Below are 21,896 nucleotides of genomic sequence, written 5' to 3' on the forward strand. Positions count from 1 at the left end.
TTCCCAACGTTAGTATAACCATTTCAAATTTTAATCATCACTGATTACCGCAGTTTGAAAAGCTCACGTAAAAGTCAGCATAAAGCAAATTCAGAGATTTGTTTCAAAACAAATTAAGAAGTGTGAGAAAATAGTGGCTGAAAGCATGTCAAAAGACGATGTAGTACTGAATTGTGGAGTTAGACTGTTAAACAGCCCATCATTTTTGTGTTCAGGATTTTTGGGTAGGTCAAAAATCGTGGCTTGATGATGCCCTGGAACCAGACTTGGCGTAACTTCTTTTAAGGTTCATTTCGATTGTACAGTATAATTCTCCACATTGTATTTTCAAGCTCACACCCACCCACCATTAGGGATCACTTCTGTTTTTTTATCAGGATGACGAGATAATCCTGATAACACCAAGTTCCATGGAACCACTGAAATAAAATAATTGTTTTGGGTTTTTTTTTAATCTAATGTTTTGGTTAATCGAAATGTGCTTTGGCATTTTTCAAGTTCAGCCACAATATGGGTGCACTCAGTTTTTGTGCATTCTTCCTAAATGACAGTTCACCAGATATCATTTTGAACTTTGGCAGAAAAGAAATGACAATACCGTTTTTTTTTTCTGGGGTGGGGGGGGGGGGGGTGGGGGGGGGGGGGTGAATGGAAGGTGGATATCTCAAGTTCATCTCAAATTTAAAACGACCATGTGCATCTCTGGCTGTTACATAGATCTAAAAACAGATTTGGCTAGCTTGATTGAAACACCAACTCTACTGAGGAAAGACAAGACAGAATTTAGCTGGTTTATTTTTTGCTAATTTTTGTATGTCAGAGATAGTTTAAAAAAAAAAAAGATTTTAGCTTCACTTGCTTTTGTGGTTGTAAATATTTGTCTTGAGATTATTTAGCCTTTCAGAGGTTATTACATGGCTAAATCATGGTTAAATGTTCCCTAAGCAGTTTTACAACTTGCCAAACCTCCAACCTTATCCTAATCCAAACCCTAAACCTCAAATGACTGAAATAGTGATTATCCTGACAGTCGCTAAAATAAACCAAGTCAGCACTTGCGCTGAATGCCACTGGCCAAAAACCGTAGCTTTGCAGTCAGGTATTATTGGATGCTGCACCTTTCCCACAACTGGGCCTGGTTTCAGCACCTTCAGCAGACATGTACCCAGCGTCTAAGAGCAGAGTGGACTGCTTATTTTTTTCATGATTGTGTGAAACAGTCGATAGATTAAAACTCAACAGAAACAGTTGTTAGTGGCAGCCCTAATATTATTTTAATTTTACGCAAACAAACCGTGCATAGTGCTGCTAATTTTATTTGCATTTTTCAATATAAAATTTGGTGAAATGATTTCAGTTTGTTCTGTACTTTCTGAACATTTCCAGCACATTTTAAGAATACTGCAATAATACCGTGCTAATTTTGGTCACTATAATTGTGATATTAAATTTTCAGACCGTTTCATCTCTAAACAGCTGATCTAAATTTATTTTATTAATTTTGGCTTATTCGGTCACATTAAAAACAAGTCGAACTCGACACCAATGGTGTTGGCAGAGATGCCTCTGCTGCCAGCATGTCCAGACCTTCTTGTTATGAATCTGTAATACCTTTAAAATAAATTTCAAACTATTTTCTTCAAATGGCCTCCAGTTGAGGCCATGTTTGAGTAAGAAATGAGCTACAGTGCTCCCACAGCCCAAGTTTGTAAAACTTGACTGAAACAAAATACTCTGGTCGCTAACTAATGCAAGATACAAAATAACTTTTTACGCCACCTTTTTTCGCCACCATTTCTGAAAACCGTGAACTACGACCATGCCAAACCAACCTCATAAAAAACTGAGGTGGGCCCAGCGGCCACCAGGGACTGCCCTGAAGGAGAGCCCTCAGGCCCAAGAAACACGACTGTACTAGAGGCTACCGTTTCCCTCCATACTGAACTACGCTCACTCAAGACTGAGATTGTGGGCATAATTGACACAAGAATTGACCAACTTTCAACCACCAATGGGGTGAACTGGCAGCTTTCAAATGCGAAAGTAACATTGCCATCTCTGCTGTTAAAACCACCGCAAACGAATATGCTAACAAGCTAACAGAGCTGCAGCGTGCAGCATCTAGTGTCGCTGATACCATCATAAAGCTGGAGCATGAAATGATGGACCAACTCTCTGGCAAGTGCATTGACCTTGAGGGGTGCAGCAGGAGACAAAACCTGTGGATTTTGCATGTAAAGGAGGGAGCTGAAATAGGTAAGAAGCCTAGATACTTTGCTGCACAACTTTTAAAGGATGCTCCGTCCTTGGAGGAGCGTCCGCTTGTTGACGCATGTCACAGATCGCTCCGGATCCGTCTGGGTGACAATGAACCACCTCGCCCCCTCATTCACAAACTGGAAGAAATATTACAGAGGGTGGCAGAAACACACCTCAAAAAAGTTGGGACAGGGGCAATAAGAGGCTGGAAAAGTTAAAGGTATAAAAAAGGAACAGCTGGAGGACCAAATTGCAACTCATTAGGTCAATTGGCAATAGGTCATTAACATGACTGGGTATAAAAAGAGCATCTTGGAGTGGCAGCGGCTCTCAGAAGTAAAGATGGGAAGAGGATCACCAATCCCCTTAATTCTGCGCCGACAAATAGTGGAGCAATATCAGAAAGGAGTTCGATAGTGTAAAATTGCCAAGAGTTTGAACATATCATCATCTACAGTGCATATCATCATCTACAGTGCATAATATCAAAAGATTCAGATAATCTGGAAGAATCTCTGTGGGTAAGGGTCAAGGCCGGAAAACCATACTGGGTGCCCGTGATCTTCGGGCCCTTAGACGGCACTGCATCACATACAGGCATGCTTCTGTATTGGAAATCACAAAATGGGCTCAGGAATATTTCCAGAGAACATTATCCGTGAACACAATTCACCGTGCCATCCGCCGTTGCCAGCTAAAACTCTATAGTTCAAAGAAGAAGCCGTCTCTAAACACGATCCAGAAGCGCAGACGTCTTCTCTGGGCCAAGGCTCATTTAAAATGGACTGTGGCAAAGTGGAAAACTGTTCTGTGGTCAGACGAATCAAAATTTGAAGTTCTTTATGGAAATCAGGGACGCCGTGTCATTCGGACTAAAGAGCAGAAGGACGACCCGAGTTGTTATCAGCGCTCAGTTCAGAAGCCTGCATCTCTGATGGTATGGGGTTGCATTAGTGCGTGTGGCATGGGCAGCTTACACATCTGGAAAGACACCATCAATGCTGAAAGGTATATCCAGGTTCTACAGCAACATATGCTCCCATCCAGACGACGTCTCTTTCAGGGAAGACCTTGCATTTTCCAACATGACAATGCCAAACCACATACTGCATCAATTACAGCATCATGGCTGCGTAGAAGAAGGGTCCGGGTACTGAACTGGCCAGCCTGCAGTCCAGATCTTTCACCCATAGAAAACATTTGGCGCATCATAAAACGGAAGATACGACAAAAAAGACCTAAGACAGTTGAGCAACTAGAATCCTACATTAGACAAGAATGGGTTAACATTCCTATCCCTAAACTTGAGCAACTTGTCTCCTCAGTCCCCAGACGTTTACAGACTGTTGTAAAGAGAAAAGGGGATGTCTCACAGTGGGAAACATGGCCTTGTCCCAACTTTGAGATGTGTTGTTGTCATGAAATTTAAAAATCACCTAATTTTTCTCTTTAAATGATACATTTTCTCAGTTTAAACATTTGATATGTCATCTATGTTCTATCCTGAATAAAATATGGAATTTTGAAGCTTCCACATCATTGCATTCCGCTAGCTGACAGGCAAGCTTGCATGCTAGCAGCACAAAATAGAAATGCTGCCATCACCAATACAAGAAAAAATAAACCTGCCTGACCATATTGTCCAATTTCTGTTTTCCTACATATCAATATTTATCATGAATAGTATATTTATATTTTTTAAAACAAACACCTTAAAAAAAAATCAGTTTCAACATTTCTTAAAATCACACAGCAAGAGATATTTTGTACCACAGATACATGTACTTGTCTGATCTCAAAAACACTGATCCACAAATATCAGAGCTGTTTTTCTATACACCAATTTATACTTGTACAAGTACCATACATATGCTCATGAGGCTATCGCTAGCCATCAGCCACTTAAAGAAAATCTTGAAAAATATAATACAAATTAGCCAAAAATGTATTTCTTCTTTTGATTTACTGTAATGTGGTTAATCAATTTGAAATACTACTGCTAGCCTGGCATTCCCAATGACAATTCTTAAGAATGCGCAAATCCTAAGTAGGTACACAACACGTGTGTGTGTGTGTGTGTGTGTGTGTGTGTGTGTGTGTGTGTGTGTGTGCGCGCGCTAATATAAAACTGGACTAGTATTCCAGTATGTACTTTTCTGAAGGTGTGTGATTATATGACCGTTGAGCGCTCCTTAGCACATCGAGGGCTGATACCTTTGTGATACTCGGTTCGATAAGACTCTCCGGCACTTTCCTCTTCTAATTCTACAGTCAGATACCTGCAGCCAAAATTTCGAACTAACGTTACTGCAAGGCATGTTCAGCATGGCCCTGGTTAAATCACTACCTTCTCTCTGTGAACCAAAGATCGTTCTGATCTTTTCATTGTTTATCTTCAACACTTGAGAGATGAAATCACCCACGTTTTGGTCATTGAGACAATGAAAAGATTTTGGTTTACCACGTTACGCTTACATAGAGTTGAGTCGATGGCTCGGAAGCCATGCTGTCAGCCATGATCAGCACGAGGTTTATACTGTTGTAAAGCGGTCGTAAATTAGTTTCATTTTCTGACTTGGCTGAAGTGGATATATACAACACACGTTGTCGTTTGTATTTACGATTTTTCCTTTTCACTTGTGACAAATAGGATCTAGTACTGGGGATACAATGCTGTTACAAGAAAAATGTGTGACCCAAAAATTGTCATTTCTTTTTGTACGTTTCGGCGGTTCAGATAAAAATACACACAGACTATTTTTTCAGTGGTAGTATTTAACTGCCGTCGGCGGATCCGTGATCCGAAAAATCTAAAACGAGTCGCCTAACGTCACAGCAGGAAGTCTATCGGTCTCATCACCATTTCCACTATACTAAAACACAGAGCTGACTGCAACTCCGATCCTCCATTTTGAGCTAATTTATCGCCATGCCACGTAGATGTGTTGCTGGCGGGTGCAGCAACACGACAGAAGGTGGATTTACGTTGCATTCATGGCCCAAGAATGTTCAAACTGCAAAGATTTGGACGCGTTTTGTGAGAAGTTCATGGGCACATTGGGCACCTACGAAGTGGTCTCTCCTCTGCTCTGCACATTTTACTGAAGACTCGTACGAGACCTCTGATCTGTTGAGGAGCGTTAGCCCGTATTGAAAGAGGGTGCAGTACCAACAATTAAAGAAAACTACAAGAAAAATATTTTCTTTTTTTTTTTAAAAGGAAAGTGAGTTCAGTTGCACCAGTCCTCCCGGAGTGAGCCAAGGGTTGTTGCTAAAACCCGGGACGGAACGAGATGTGACATATCGCTCGGGCAGCGACCTCCCTACAGTTGTTGCTGAAACTGGTGACATCCCATTCCGTCCTGGGTTTTAGTAATTGCCTGAGCCCAGCAATAATGGCGGAATACACAGTATGAAGAAAAGTGAATGAGTGGAGCAGACATCTGATTTCTAAACTGGATATTGCTGCCATCTCTCCCTTACATGGAAGAAGTGAATGAACGGAGAACTAAACGAATAACTGAAAGTCAGATTGTTTCAAAAACAATCGGCCTTCAAGAATCGAGAACACAGACGGGTAAGCACCGACTCTCATTTGGATTAAAAAAAAAAAGCTTTTTTACCTGCATTTAAATTAATACATGTAACTTGTATTGTGTGTTTAAGTTACCGGTATAAGATTATTTAATTTGCTTCAGAATGTGATTGTCTCAGTTCATCTGATTATTTAATTAGTCTTTTACGTTTTATCAGTGAAAATGCATGCATGTACATGTATGTTGCATAGGTTATAACACCCATCCTGTTTTAATGAGAGTCAACCCACAATCAATGAAGTCAAATCAGTCTTAGTTGAGCAAGTCGGTAACGGGATTTCTTACTTCCACCATAAATTTTTATTAATATGACTTTGCTCTATAGCTGTCAAAGGCCTCGGCCTTAAAACCGGTTCCTGCTGTGACGTCACGCGCTCAGGGCTGGCTGGCTCTATATATAAATAAATTATTATTTGTCACGTGACCTGACAAAGATGCCAACTTAAAAGAGGGGTTTCGGTCAACCGTGCACAAAAATCCTTTTATTCCCCGGATAGCGGCTTGGAATTCAGATTTCCCACTCAATGTCAACTATGTCAACATCTCATGTGACAAAGGAATTTTTTTACTCGAGCTCGTAAATCGACCGCTTACAACAAGAAAAAGGCCTCAACACCTGAACGTGCGGAAACCAGTAAGATGGCCGACATAGCAGATGTGCTAACAGAGCTAAAGTCGCTCCGCTCCGAGTTTGGACTAAAATTGGACGGCATTAATAACCGTCTTGGAGATGTGAACAATGCTATAATAGCATTGTTCACACATAAATTAAGACATATTTTGGGATCACTTCACTTTCTTTCCTGCTCCCTTTAGCTAGGAATCTATGGAATCAATTTTGTGCCAAAATGTTCATACAATACATTTGAAATATTAAACAAAAACAACAAATCAAAATACAAAAAAACAAAAAGTAGTCAATTTTTTTAGACTGGCAAACAAATTATTCGTGTAATCGTGCAAAATATCAGTCTATTACTCTTCAGAAACCTTTTATTTTTGTTCCGCGTCTTTCTCAGTTTTGTTTGGTGTAATTTATTTTGGTTGCGATTCCAGCTTTCTCGTTTGCGCTCCCTGACTTTTTGCTTGCAGTTTTGGCACAAACTTCACGTGTAGGTGGGCTGTCCAGGAATGCATTCCCATTGGCTAACTTGTGTTTGACTGACAGCTACGCTCAGCCATTCCCTACTCGGATTCTGGCGGACTGTTTGACGAGTGACCGATCCATTGACGGTAAACAAGGATCGAGTGGACTTCAGTAGCGACTATGATATTGAATTTACACTTTGTTGAATTAATTCAATATCATAGTCGCCACTGAAGTCCACTCGATCCTTGTTTACCGTCAATGGATCGGTCACTCGTCAAACAGTGACTGCAACAGCTTCTGGGGGAATGGCCGAGCGTGTCTGTCAGTCAAACACAAGTTACCCAATGGGAATGCATTCCTGGACAGCCCACCCACACGTGAAGTTTGTGCCAAAACTGCAAGCAAAAAGTCAGGGAGCGCAAACGAGAAAGCTGGAATCGCAACCAAAATAAATTGCGTCAAACAAAACTAAGACACGGAACAAAAATAAAAGGTTTCTGAAGAGTAATAGACTGATATTTTGCACGATTACACAATGTTTGCCAGTCTAAAAAAATTGATTTTTTTTTTTGTTTTGTATTTTGATTTGTCGTTTTTGTTTGATATTTCAAAAGTATTGTATGAACATTGGAATCCCGTGTTTCCATCATCCCAGCTCAACACTAGATTCTTACAATGGAGAATGTTGGGCATTTACACAACTGGTGACCTTTATTTGAATGGAATTTTTGCCTCTTTTGCTCAGTTGAAAAAAAACACAAAGCTCCCTAGGAGTCATTTTTTCAGATCAGAAACTATGTCCGTACCCACCTACCCTCCTTTGAAAGTGCCTAAACCTCGGCTCTCAATAGGTATTTTCAGAAAACAGGTTCTGACAGAAAGGTGTCGCACTTCTATGACTTACTACACTCCATTAATCCCCTCTCTATGACAGCAATAAAAACTGCATGGGAAAATGAACTGGGGACAGAGATCCCTGATAGCATCTGGGAAGAGAGCCTTAAAGAGGTTAATGCTTGCTCTATCAAATCAAGATACTCACTACGTTTACATGCACATAGAGAGAATCGAATTTCTGCCGTTGCTCGACTGAAATCGAAGTTCAAAATGCCATGTATACACCTTAATTCAGCTGAAATTGAACCGAACTTGATTTCTCGGAATCGAGCTACACGACCTAGTTTATGCGATTTCTGCCGAGCTACTTTGTGCATGTATACCCTATCGAGCTAGTTGTCGAGCTACTTCCGGAAGTGACGAGTGACGAGACCACAAGCGGGAAACACAACAGCCTCGGTCGGCATGACAACAGTAGTAGCGAGCAGCAGAAGAGGTCAGGAGGAACAAACGAAGAAGAGAAAATGGCGATGTAGAGCTCTCTGAAATGTGGGTGGAGCACAGAGGACGGCAGGACAAAGCTTCTGGTACTAATAGGCTTTTTATTGTCAGACTTTTCAGTTTAACAGCCTACTTTTATTCTTGAGAGAAAGAAACACACACACACACGCGCACGCTGTGTTCTAGTCCCGGGATGAGCTCTCCCCTCTGCTCTCCCTCTGCCTCCTTAAATAGGGCGCGGTTACTGGGAAGACACACAAACACAGGTTAATTACCGTCAGGTGTCGTGATTCTGTCACTCACCTTCCCTGGCTCCGCCCTCCTGTCACAGACCGGTGCTTGACCACGCCCCCACTGCCACAGGCAAGCAGAAACGTGCACTTCTGGAGCAATGAGGAGACAGAGTTCATGCTCATTCAGCTTAAGGAGTTGAATATATTAAAATTCATGGACGGGAGAAAAACGCGCACTGGAGAACACGGAACTGATAACTTTGTTTACACTCTTGAATAGCTCTTCTTCATGACGACAACCGGAAGTGTACCAACACGATGGGGCGTGTAGCGCCACCTGTGGCTCGGGTGCACAATGCACCTCACATAATAGCCCGATTTCATTGTGTGCATGTACGATTGGATTTCTCTGGCACCCTGCTGGGACCTTCAGCTCGATTACCGACAGCAGCTCGATTTGGATGTGCATGTAAACGTAGTCACTGTCTCATTACGTTTCGTGTAGACGCCACTACTCAAAATCAAAGTGCCACAAAATGTTTCCAGATCTATCCTCACAGTGTGACAAATGCAATATAACAGAGACAAACCTCCTCCACTGCTTTGCTCGCTGTCCTAGGATAGAGAGATTCTGGACAAATTTTTTTTTAAAAATACTCCCTGATGCTCTTATGATTCACACCGATCCTGACCCTGTCTTAATTGTGTTGGGAGTATCAGACGCCACACCAGTATTGAGAAGAGCACAAAGGCAGCTTCTTTCTTATGGCCTGCTTACAGCCAAGAAACTGATCTTGACATTCTGGAAGAAGGAGGCGGCTCACAATTTTAAGATGATGTGGCTCAAAGAAATGGCTGACAACCTCAACCTTGAAAAAATAAGGTTTGCTCTGAGGAGCAGAGAGTTGCAATTTAACAAGATCTGGGTACCCTTTGTCCGTTACCTAAAAAACAACCCATAGCAGACTCTCCTTGCGCAAGCAACTGTCCACTATCATTTATTATTATTATTTTTTTTTTTACCTTTTGTCCTTAACTGTCCATCACTATATGTATCGACATGTATAATGTTCTGAGCAGATGGGGTTAGGGAGGGAAGGTATACTAACAGTGTACTTTTGCGTTTATTTAGGTGGGACACCATTTGTTGTATTTCTTTGGGTTTTTTTCCTTTTTCTTTCATCATAATGGAAATGTAGACTGCTTTCTTGTCTTACATTATGCAATCTACTTCTAATTAAAAAAAGGAACTAGAAAAGCCATTTTTGACATTTGACCTTTGTGACTTTGATCCTGTTTAGATCAACTTCAAAATCTAAAATCAGTTCAACCACTGGTTACAAATAATAATTCCACGTATAGTACCAGTCTATTCTGACCATAACACATTCAATCCTGCAACATCTTGAAAATCCTAAGGCTTATGCCAGACTACTGTTTGTTGATTTCAGCTCTGCATTTAACACCGTGCAGCCACACATCCTTCTTAGTAAACTTCAACACATGTCTGTTAATCCATATATCATCAGGTGGTACCACTCCTTTTTAACAAACAGGACACAACAGGTCAGAGCGAACCAAACAATATCTCAGTTAAAAACAATAAGTACGGGAGTTCCTCAAGGTTGCGCGAGTTCTCCCCCCTTGTTCATAGCATACACAAATGATTGCATTAGCAGACACCCTACTGTTTCATTTGTTAAATTTTCTGATGACACCGCCATCTTGTGTCTGTTAGATGGGGATCTAAACACCTCTGTTTATAAGCAAGAGGTACATAGGTTCGTGCAGTGGTGTGAGGAGCACCACCTCACTGTAAATGCGAAAAAAAACAGAAGAAATGGTCTTTGACCCCAGTCAGGTAGGAGACCACACTCCATTACTCATTTTTGATACCAATATTGCTCAGGTTGACTCTTATAAATATTTGGGTGTTTACTTTGATAACAATCTGTCCTGGAATGTTCATGTTAATAATGTGTGTACTAGGATCCAGCAGAGATTACACTTTTTACGTAGACTCAGGGTGTTTGGTGTTCAACAGAGGATAATGTTACTTTTTTATCGTGCTGTTGTTGAGAGTGTACTACGCTATGCAATCACTGTTTGGTTTGGAAATCTAACAGTAAGAGTAAAGTCCCAAATCAACAGACTGACCTGCTCTGCACTGAAAGTAGTGGGGGTGAGGGATTACCCCACCCTCCAAGTAACATATGAAGAATCTGTACTCAGGCAGGCCAGGAAAATAATTGAGGACCCATCACATGTTTTGAACCCAGAGTATGAGCTGCTACCCTCTGGCAGGCGATACAGAGTCCCAGTTAAAAACAAAAAAAGGTTTTTGAACAGGTACAAGTTCTCTTTTATTCCAATGTCTGTGAACTTATTGAACTCATGTCGTTAACAAACTACCAGTCTTGTAATGCTATGTATGCATGCATGTATGGGGCCGCACTAGGTATGCACTTTAAGTACGCACTTTATGCATCTCTACGATGGCACTTTATGTCTGTATTGTTTTTTTTTTTTTTTTTGGCGTCATGTGTTGTGTCTCATGCGGCAGCTATGTGTATGTCCAAGACAAATTTCCCTTGGGACGAATAAAAATCTTGAATCAGTCCAAAAAAGTTTGGACACACCTATTTTGACTATTTTCTACACATACATACACACAGTGAATGAATGTGTATATATATGTGTGTGTGTGTGTGTGTGTGTGTGTGTGTGTGTGTACACACCCATATACAAACACACTATACAGACATTTGTGTGTGTGTGTGTGTGTGTGTGTGTGTGTGTGTGTACGTAGACACACCAATTTTATTTTTTTATATATAAAAAGTCTGTGGAGTTTGCATGTTCTCCCCGTGTCCGCGTGGGTTTCCTCCGGGTGCTCCGGTTTCCCCCACAGTCCAAAGACATGCAGGTTAGGTTAACTGGTGACTCTAAATTGAGCGTAGGTGTGAATGTGAGTGTGAATGGTTGTCTGTGTCTATGTGTCAGCCCTGTGATGACCTGGCGACTTGTCCAGGGTGTACCCCGCCTTTCGCCCGTAGTCAGCTGGGATAGGCTCCAGCTTGCCTGCAACCCTGTGGAAGGATAAAGCGGCTAGAGATAATGAGATGAGATGAGATAAAAAGTCTGTGAGTGTGTCATGCGCACACACTTCATAATTCAGATTCTTAAAAAAAGTTGCCACTGTTTTACTTTGATGACGCTTTGCACACTATTGGCATTATTTTAACCAGCTTCATGAGGTGTTCACCTGGATTGCTTTTCAATTAACAGGTGTGCCTTATCGAAAGTTCATTAGTGGAATTTCTTGCCTTCATTTAATGTGTTTCAGATCATCAAACAGTAAATAATAAAAATAGAGTAAATAGCCCTGTTCCACAACTATAGTCTCGTCTCCTTCCGCTTTATCCGGGACCGGGTCGCGGAGGCAGCAGTCTAAGCATGGAAGCCCAAACTTCCCTTTCCCCAGACACCTAGGTCAGCTCCTCGGGAAGAACACTGAGGCGTTCCCAGGCCAGCCGAGAGACATAGTCCCTCCAGCGTGTCCTGGGTCTTCCCCGGGGCCTCCTCCCGGGGGGACATGCCTGGAACACCTCCCCAGGGAGGCGTCCAGGAGGCATCCGAAAAAGATGCCCGAGCCACCTCAGCTGGTTCCTCTCGATGTGGAGGAGTAGCGGCTCTACTCCGAGCTCCTCCCGAGTGACTGTGCTTCTCACCCTATCTCTGAGGGAGCACCCAGCCACCCTGCGAAGGAAACTCATTTAATACGGCCGCTTGTATCCGCAATCTTGTTCTTTCGGTCATTACCCAAAGCTCATGACCATAGGTGAGAGTCGGAACATAGATCGACCGGTAAATTGAGAGCTTCGCCTTTTGGCTCAGCTCCTTCTTCACCACGACGGACCGGTAAAGCGACCGCATCACTGCGGAGGCTGCACCGATCCGCCTGTCGATCTCACGCTCCATCCTTCCCTCACTCGTGAACAAGATCCCGAGATACTTAAACTCTTCCACTTGAGTACAACTATAGTAATCCATATTATTTCAAGAACTGCTCAACTAAGTAAACAGAAACGACAGTCCATCGTTACTTTAAGACAGGGAGTGTCTTAATAAAAACTAAAGAAAAACCATTGAATTAGAAGGTGTCTCCAAACTTTTGACTGCAACTGTACATCAGACAAACATTTAAAACACTCCCTGAAATATCACACTACCGAGATTCTCAGATGGATGCACGGACAGACAAATAGAAAACATGGTAAAAAGGAAAACCAACATCTGAAGTCATAATGAAAGATTATGTTGAACTTTATTCCTTATAGTCATTTATCATCTGTACACCAAATAGAACTCATTTCAACCACTCATTCTTGAGATGTACTAACAAGAATGCACGGTAGAATGGCAAAGGTCATACATAGCCAGAAAATGGCCTTGAACCCTGAACGTAAACATGTAACATCTCTGTATAACAAACAGGAAGGAAGCTACTGAAAAGAACTATTACAGACATTTCACCTTGCTGTGACCTTGATGTTGTCTGGATCGTTTCAAAATTCAGTTCATCCGCTGGTTCGATGATTCATTCATCAAAATCTTACAAGCATTCAACCAGTTGTTCTTCTGATATTGCAATAAAGATCATCTTGAACGAAGCACAGACGGACATACAGACAGACGGATAATCCGAAAAGAGAATGCCTTCAACAACACCTTCCCGTTCTCCGATTCCCCTCCCCTTCCACATCTGGCTCTCTCACCTTCCTACCACCTGTGCCCTTGTCCCCATCCCCTCATTTCTCCTACACACCATCACCTCTGACATCCTCGCATTCATCACTTCCCTCGTCAACTCCTCCTTGTTCTCTAGATACTTTCCCTCCAGTTTTAAATGGGCCCCATCACCCCTCTGCTGAAAAACCCCCAACCAAGACCCCTCGGTCATCCAGAACTACCACCTGGCTTCTCTTCTCTCCTTCCTCTCAAAGACACTTGAATGTGCTTTTGCTAACCAACTCTCCTCTTTTCTCTCTCAAAACAACCTCCTGGATCCTCACCAGTCTGGCTTCCAAGCCGGACACTCAACCCAGACTGCGCTTCTCTCAATCAGTGAGGCACTTCATATAGCATGTGCCACCTCTGTCTCCTCTGTCCTGATTCTCTTTGACCTTTCTGCTGCATTTGACACTGTTGATTACCCCAGCCTCCTGTCATCCCCATCAGCTCTGGGGATCTGCAGGACAGCCCTGGATTGGTTCAAGTACTACCTCTCTCTGGTCACTCCTTCCAGATTACCCAGTCTGGTACTACATCAGCACCATGCCCACTTGCCACTGGTGTCCCCCAAGGTTCAGTCCTTGGTCTGTTTCTCTTCTCCCTCTACACACAGTTTCTCGGCCTGCTCATCTCTGTTCATGGTACATCCACAAACAGTTTAACAGAATCTGTTAAACTCCTGAAATTTGCAGACGACAACGGTCATCGGCCTCATCCGAGACGAATCTGCATACAGACGGGAGGTTGAACGGCTGGTCTGTTGGTGCGGTCAGAACAATCTGGAGCTGAACAGGCTCAAAACTGTGGAGATGACAGTGGACTTTAGGAGGAGCCCCCCCACCCTGCCACCCATCACCATCAACACAGTGACTGCTGTTGAAACCTTCAGGTTTCTAGGCTCCACAATCTCCCGGGACCTGAAGTGGGAGACCAACAGTCACCATCAAAATGGCCCATCAGAGGTTGTACTTTCTGCGCCAGCTCAGGAAGCTCAACCTGTCTAAGGAGCTGCTGACGCAATTCTACCCTGCCATCATTCAGTCTGTTCTCTGCTCTTCCATCACTGTCTGGTTTGGATCAGTCACCAAGCAGGACAAGAACAGACTGCAATGGACAATAAGGTCTGCAGAGAAAATTATTGGTGTCAGCCTGCCTTCCATCCAAGACCTGTACCTGTCCAGAGTCAGGAAACAGGCAGGTAACATCTCTGCAGACCCATCACACCCTGGTCACAAATTGTTTAAACTTCTCCCCTCTGGGAGACGCTACAGAACACTGTACGCAAAAACAACCAGACAAAAGAACAGTTTTTCCCCTCAGGCTGTCTCTGTGATGAACAGCTAAAACCGGACTCAAATATCAGTAACATCAACTGTGAAATATCTGCACACTCATACCGTCATTCTGTACACACTGTATATTTATATTTACTAAGTCATCCTTGCACTATGCACCATAAGATTCTACATGTACATAGCTTTTTGTTTTGTTTTTTTGTCTATGCTTTTTTTTTAAAATCTGTTTGTACTAAGAGAGCCAAGTGAAACCGGAGTCAAATTCCTCGTGCGTGTTCACATACCTGGCAATAAGTGTGATTCTGATTCTACCACTGCTATACTGATGTCACTCAACTGTTTCTCCCTTTTCCTCCTTCTGACACACTGGCCTCCATTCGCATCTCTGCTTGCCTGTGTGATATCCAGAGCTGGATGGACAACCATCACCTGAAGCTCAACCCAAGCAAGACAGAGGTAACCTACATTCTTGCTCCATCCTCTCCACCCCTGGACTTTGTCATCTCCCTGGAGGAAAACCTCGAGGTCACCTTCACCCAATGCAAATAACCTAGGGGTGGTGTTCGACGACAGACTCTCCTCTTCAGTGAACATCTCTGCAGTGACCTGGACATGCAGCTTTCTCCTTTAAGATGTCACATGAAAGCAATCACTAAAACGGCATTTTATCACCTAAAAAACATTTCCAAACTAAGAGGACTTATGTCAAAAAATGATCTGGAAAAACTAATACATGCCTTCATCTCTAGTAGGGTTGATTACTGCAATGGCCTTTTCACAGGCCTGCCAAAAAAGACTATCAAACGACTTCAGCTGGTTCAAAATGCAGCGGCTAGGGTTCTCACACGAACAAAAAGAACAGAGCACATTACTCCAATTCTAAGGTCCCTTCACTGGCTTCCAGTAAGCTACAGAATTGGCTTTAAAGTATTGCTGCTGGTGTACAAATCTCTAAATGGTACAGGGCCCAATTACCTCTCTGATATGTTGCAGCGGCCTAACCCAATCAGATCTACCAGATCGCAACAGAAAAATTTACGATTAAAACCAGTTGTTAAAACAAAGTGTGGTGAAGCAGCTTTTAGCTACTATGCAGTACATCTATAGAACCAACTGCCAGAGGACATTAAAAATGCTCCTGCTGTTAGCAGCTTCAAATCTAGGTTAAAGACCAAACTGTTTTCAGATGCTTTCTGTTAAATAATTAATATTTTTACATTTTTTATAATCTTTACTTTCTCTGCATGTTTTAAATTTACTTTAATTTTATTCTATTTTATTCTGCTGGTTTCTTTTTATTTTTCTCCTTTTTTCTTTTTGGCATTTTATTATTTTATTTCTACTATTGTTTAATTCTTATTATTTTCTTTTAATTCTTTTAATTAATTGTTTTAGAATAAAAATTATTTTATGTAATTTTATTTCTCTATTGTTTACTGTTTTTGTTTTTGCTTCTGTAAAGCACATTGAACTGCCATTGTGTATGAAATGTGCTATATAAATAAACTTGCCTTGCCTTTACAACATCCGAAGGATCCGCCCTTTCCTCACCACCTCCTCGACTCAGCTCCTGGTCCAAGCACTGATTCTCTCCCACTTGGACTACTGCAAAACTCTCCTTACCAGCCTTCCAGCATCTGTCATCAGACCCCTGCAGCCCGCCTGGTCTACAACCTCCCTCGTTCCTCCTACATTACCCCTCTGCTCACTGCCCTGCACTGGCTACCTGTCACAGCTCGCATCAAATTAAAGACACTGGTGCTAGCTTACCAGGCAGTCAAGGGGTTAGATCCAGTATACCTCCAGAGACTGAGCCAACCCTACATGCCAGCCAGATCCCTACACTCTGTTACTACTGGTTGCCTGGCCCCTTCTCCTCTCTGCTCCTGCCCAGCCTGCTCAAGATTGCTATTTGTCCTGGTTCTCTGTTGGTGGAATGACCTTCCCACTGAGGTCAAAACTGCTGACTCCCTGGCCACCTTCAAGGTGCAGACTGAAGACACACCTCTTCAGGCTGCACCTTGCCCCTGTTGATATTAAGGCAAATCTGATGTGGATGGGCTCCACTTGCTGTCTTTGCATGTGAAAGGGGAAAAAAAAAAAAAAAAAAATTGTGGTCTTTGGTGTTCTCTAGCAAAAATGAAAACGCAGAAGGGAAAAACAAAAATAAAATGAGATTTTCTTGTTTTATTACAGAAAAAAAAAAAGATAGGGTGGCTAGATGGAAAAACGTAAAAGGCATATTGGCAGGTGGTCAAAATTACTCAGAGCATACCAAAAGTTGATTCTCTGGTCTGTGGAGGCAAAAACTGCTTTAAAGAAATGAAGCATGGTCATGGCAGCATCATGCTAAGGGACAGGGGATTTCCCCCCTCACCAACAGGGATATGGGTCAGAACTGAACCATGAATCACTTGAAGTAAACCTGCAAGCAACCTCAGATTGGGGTAAACATTCACTCTCTAGCACAACAATGGCCCAAAGCATTCAGCCAAGACAACTCTGGGGTGGGCTTCAGGACAAGCCTCTCCAAGTCCTTGAGTGGCCCAGCCAAAGCCCAGACTTGAACCCCAAAGTAGGTCTGTGAAGAGACCTGAAAATGGCAGGTTGTAACGCTCCCCATCCAATCTGGTCAAGTTTAATGCCATGTACACACGTAGCCGGGTATTTTTAAAACCGAACATTTTCCCCCCCTCTGTTTATAAAAATGTTTTATCCACACCACCTCGTCTTCGAAAAAAATCCCTTCCACACATAACCGAACATCTGCGTTTTCAATCACATTCATAAGCATTCCAAACCTGTAGATGGCGTTATTTCCCCAAATCCTACCCCCTAATCACATCGCCTGTGCTCTTGGAGCAGTAGTTGGGCTTCTAAAATTAAAGATGTAAATAGCACCTGCACAATAATTAACGCTTTCAAGGCACTACTCCGATCCATTACTCTTTAGCTAGCCGCACACTACGCCGATTTTCAGCGTACCGAGCCAACTGAAGTCGCGAGTCAGGCGTAAAGACTAGTTTTCGATGGTACCGACTCATCTCACAGCCGATTCGAAAAACTAATCGGGAGCCAGACTGATCGGCGAGAGTCGCAAGCAATAGCCAATCATATCTTTCGCATATAATACGTGACATCATTAAACACAATTTCTAGCGCGAGAAATACGTGTGGGTAGCACCTAATGCAGGTATATACTGTAAATCCATAGACTGAAGCTTTATCCATAGACACAGTGGGCTGGAAAGCCACTCTGCTCAAGTTGTGTGGCTGAATTCCAAATCGCTTTAACTCCCCTATATAAGTGCACTATTTAAGGTTGGGAATAATAGCTCATGCAGCCTAGATAGTGCGCTACATATTCCATGTTGTGTCATTTGTAATTCAGCCTGTAGCATCTTCAAGTGTTGGATTTAACAGTAACTATATCCAATAGCCAATCACAAAGCTATTAAGTTGTCACGTGTCGCTTCAATCGCGACTGCACTCGTCAACAGTCGGGGGATATGTGCGTGCCCTGTCGGGAGTCGGCTCTGAAATGGGTCGGTTCGGTACCGCGTGGATCGCCGTGGTGTGCGGCTAGCTTAAGTCCATGCTTAATCTGGCTTCTGCAGTAAACAAAGGTCGCACGTTTGACGTCAGGGCAGATTTGTTGTCATTTTTTTGGCGCAGATTGTGACGTTCTAAAACGCAAAACTCCGGTTATCTCTGTCTACACGAAAAGGCATACACGGAGTTTTCAAAAATCTTCACTTTGCCCGGAGTTTTTTTAAATATTCGTTTTTGATGAGTTTTCATGTGGATGACAGGACAAAACGTAGAAAAATATCTTCGATTTAGCAGATACCCGGCTACGTGTGGACGGGGTCTAAGAGGTTCTTCCAGGAAAAACTGACAAAATCCTGGTGTGCACAGCTTGTTACCCAGAAGACTTGAAAATGTAACTGCTACCAAAGATACTTCAACAAAGTACTGAATGAAGTATATGAATACTGATCTAAAGGAGAGGTTTTTTATTTTTGATTTTAATAAATTTGCAAAAACATCTTAAATCTTTTCACTCTGTAATTATTGTGTGGTGGTTATTGAGTGTAGATTAATGGCTCATTATACTTCAACTGTGATGAGCTTTACATTTCTCAATTAATTAAACCTCAATCCATAAACATGACTGCGAAACAGCAAAGGACTGTAGCTCGTGTAACTATCCATGATGTTGAGTAGAAACACTGCTCAGCTGGACAGTGATGGGACATGTGGATGTAAAGAAATCTGGTTTTCGTTCGAGAAGCCTACTGAAATAAAACCTGTAAATAGGTGAATTTCTGCATTAATTTCCTGCCAAGTCAACCTTTATGGTCTATGCTGTATGCATTTTAATACAATGAGTGAGAAACTAATTTGTGTTGATTAAATTATTTTAGTATAGCACAAGTTTACCAACCTATGAACCACTTATGTTCTGTTTGAGTCACACTGAAAACTAAGATATAAAACAAAAACCTTCAACACACTAGGCGATCACATTCCATTGACATTCTTGGATTAATAAAAAATTTTATTTGATAATTTAAAATTGTGATTTAATAATCTTGTCCTTTTTGGGGATGTTTTTATTCCCTCCAAATCATTTTATTACTGAAGCATTTTTTTCCCATGCATTGATTTAATTGTGGCGGCCCAACACAAGATCAAAAATAACTGCCAAATATTGATTAATTTTATTTAAAATCGGTAAAATACATCATTGTCGAGTTGCATGCAGCACATTGATTCGCTCAGCCCTTCCTCTCTCCCTCATGCACAGGGACTTTTGCCCTAAGAGAAGATGGCTGGACAAATTCCTGAATCAATCTGGAGCTCATGAATATGAACTATGACTATAACTCTGCAAAAAATGTATCATTTGCATTCAAGTCAACTCTGGTAATTTTGTCTGTCCATGTTTTTAAACACTGTCAGAGACCCAACTCTTCACACAAGTTATTAGCAAGCATGTAAGGAGCCTACTTAGGGAGAACAGCCAACCTATGTTAATGTTGGAATATAGCTGGGTTGTCGAGGTTACACTGTACATAGCTGGTAGTCAATGTCGACTGCTTGTACAAGTGGATTATGTGTCACAAAAGTACTTAGCAATTAAAATATTTCCACTCGAACACTGTTATTACTTAATAATTAACTTAAAGGAACAGTCCACCGTACTTCCATAATGAAATATGTTGTTCTCTGAATTGAGACGAGCTGATCCGTACCTCTCCGAGCTTTGCGCGACCTCCCAGTCAGTCAGACGCGCTGTCACTCCTGTTAGCAATGTAGCTAGGCTCAGCATGGCCAATGGTATTTTTTGGGGCTGTAGTTAGATGCGACCAAACTCTTCCACGTTTTTCCTGTTTACATAGGTTTATATGACCAGTGACATGAAACAAAGTTCAGTTACACAAATTGAAACGTAGTGATTTTCTATGCTATGGAAAGTCCGCACTATAATGACAGGCGTACTAACACCTTCTGCGCGCTTCGGCAGCGCATTGATACCTTCACTCCTGTTTTCCCCCTCTCCCCCGCCCCCCTGACTAGACGGTGTTCCAAGGAGTGCAGGCTACTTGTCTTGGTGGTCACGTTGGTTGTACTGACAGAAGTTAGGGGGGGCAGGGGAGAGAAAAAAAAAACAGGAGTGAAGGTATCAATGCGCTGCCGAAGCGCGCAGAAGGTGTTAGTACGCTTGTCATTATAGTGCAGACTTTCCATAGCATAGAAAATCGCCACGTTTCAATTTGTGTAACTGAACTTGTTTCATATCACTGGTCATATAAACCTATGTAAGCAGGAAAAATGCGGAAGAGTTTGGTCGCATCTAACTACAGCCCCAAAAATACCATTGGCCATGCTGAGCCTAGCTACATTGCTAACAGGAGTGACAGCGCGTCTGACTGACTGGGAGGTCGCACAAAGCTCGGAGAGGTACGGATCAGCTCGTCGCAATTCAGAGAAGAACATATTTCATTATGGAAGTACGGTGGACTGTTCCTTTAAAGCATGAGTGTGCCTTCCTCCACATGCATACATACAAGAATACATTAAGAATCTGATAATTCTTGTAACATTAAATAATTTTAATTTCTCACTTTGGCCTGATTTATACCTTGGCAAGTGCCTATTTGCGGGTATGTCAGGGCAGGCAACACCTCCCCCCCCCATGACAAAAAAAAAAAAACAGCAAACACAAAGCAGATTTCCATGTTTCGCTGTCGGAATTGTAGGAATAATCAATAAAAGACAACATGGGCGCAAGTTTTATCAAGTACTGGGTCGAAAAAAATTAATCCATTTGTCTGATCAATTATAAACCAAATCAATTTTTCATTAAAATCATTTCTGAAGCCCTTTCACTCATTTGTATTGAGTAGTATCAAGTTCTTGTACTGATGCGCGTCAATGTAACTAGTGTAAAGTATGTGTCGTTTATAGCCAATTCGAGGTAATTTGATCGTACAGGAGACATTTAATTAAAAAACACCAGTTTATGAAAAACAGAACGAATGATATTTTAATAAGCATTTTTCAACCATTTGTGTCTGTTACTATGTATGGGAGCATCACCACATCTCTAGTACTATAATGAAGCACTGGATTTGATAAAGGAATATTTTTATTGTTTACATTTTAATATTTAACAATTTGTTGTTCACACCTGAGCTGCATTACTCACAAAACCTTAACAAAACCCTCAACGTGACATTTATGAATACACCTCCTGCCAACTGATAAGCGTTTGACTGAAGGCTGGTTGACATGCAGCACCATAGACCAGGGGTTTTCAAAGTGTGGGAGAGTCAGCCCCCCCTCAGAGAGCAAATAAACAACAGCGCCCCCCCTTACAATTTTCGTTGTTGCTATACTTAATGTTCCATTCATATTTAAAAAAAATGGTTGTTGTACACATTTTTTCCTTTTACACATTTTAAACATCTGTGCTTTTTAAAACATCTTGTTTTACACATTTTAAACATCACATAGCATCGTTAGCTAGCACCTCTTGGCAGACAACACACTGTGGCAGTGGAGCATCTTCAGATCCAGTCCATGAAAATCCAAACTTTAAATAATCGTGGTCATACTCAGTGGCGTGCACAGATAGACACGAGGTGGTGCTCGAGCACCTGCCCCTCTGCCCTCTGTCCAAAAAAGTGCCCTTTTGAATTTTTTTTTTTTACAGTTTACTGAGGCCAATGTCGACATGATCTTTTAGAAAAGCCGCGGTATTAAAAGCGTGTGTGAAAATAAT

At 42.0% G+C, this 21,896-nt stretch overlaps 1 protein-coding gene across 5 annotated transcripts in view; it reads right to left on the reverse strand.

Moving 5' to 3' along the window:
• rps6kal (ribosomal protein S6 kinase a, like) overlaps window positions 1-21,896 on the reverse strand; it is a 165,685-nt gene that overhangs the window by 72,726 nt on the left and 71,063 nt on the right. The window lies entirely within an intron of this gene.

The sequence above is a fragment of the Neoarius graeffei genome, chromosome 8 (assembly GCF_027579695.1).
Source record: "Neoarius graeffei isolate fNeoGra1 chromosome 8, fNeoGra1.pri, whole genome shotgun sequence".
In the NCBI taxonomy this organism is placed as follows: Eukaryota; Metazoa; Chordata; class Actinopteri; order Siluriformes; family Ariidae; genus Neoarius; species Neoarius graeffei.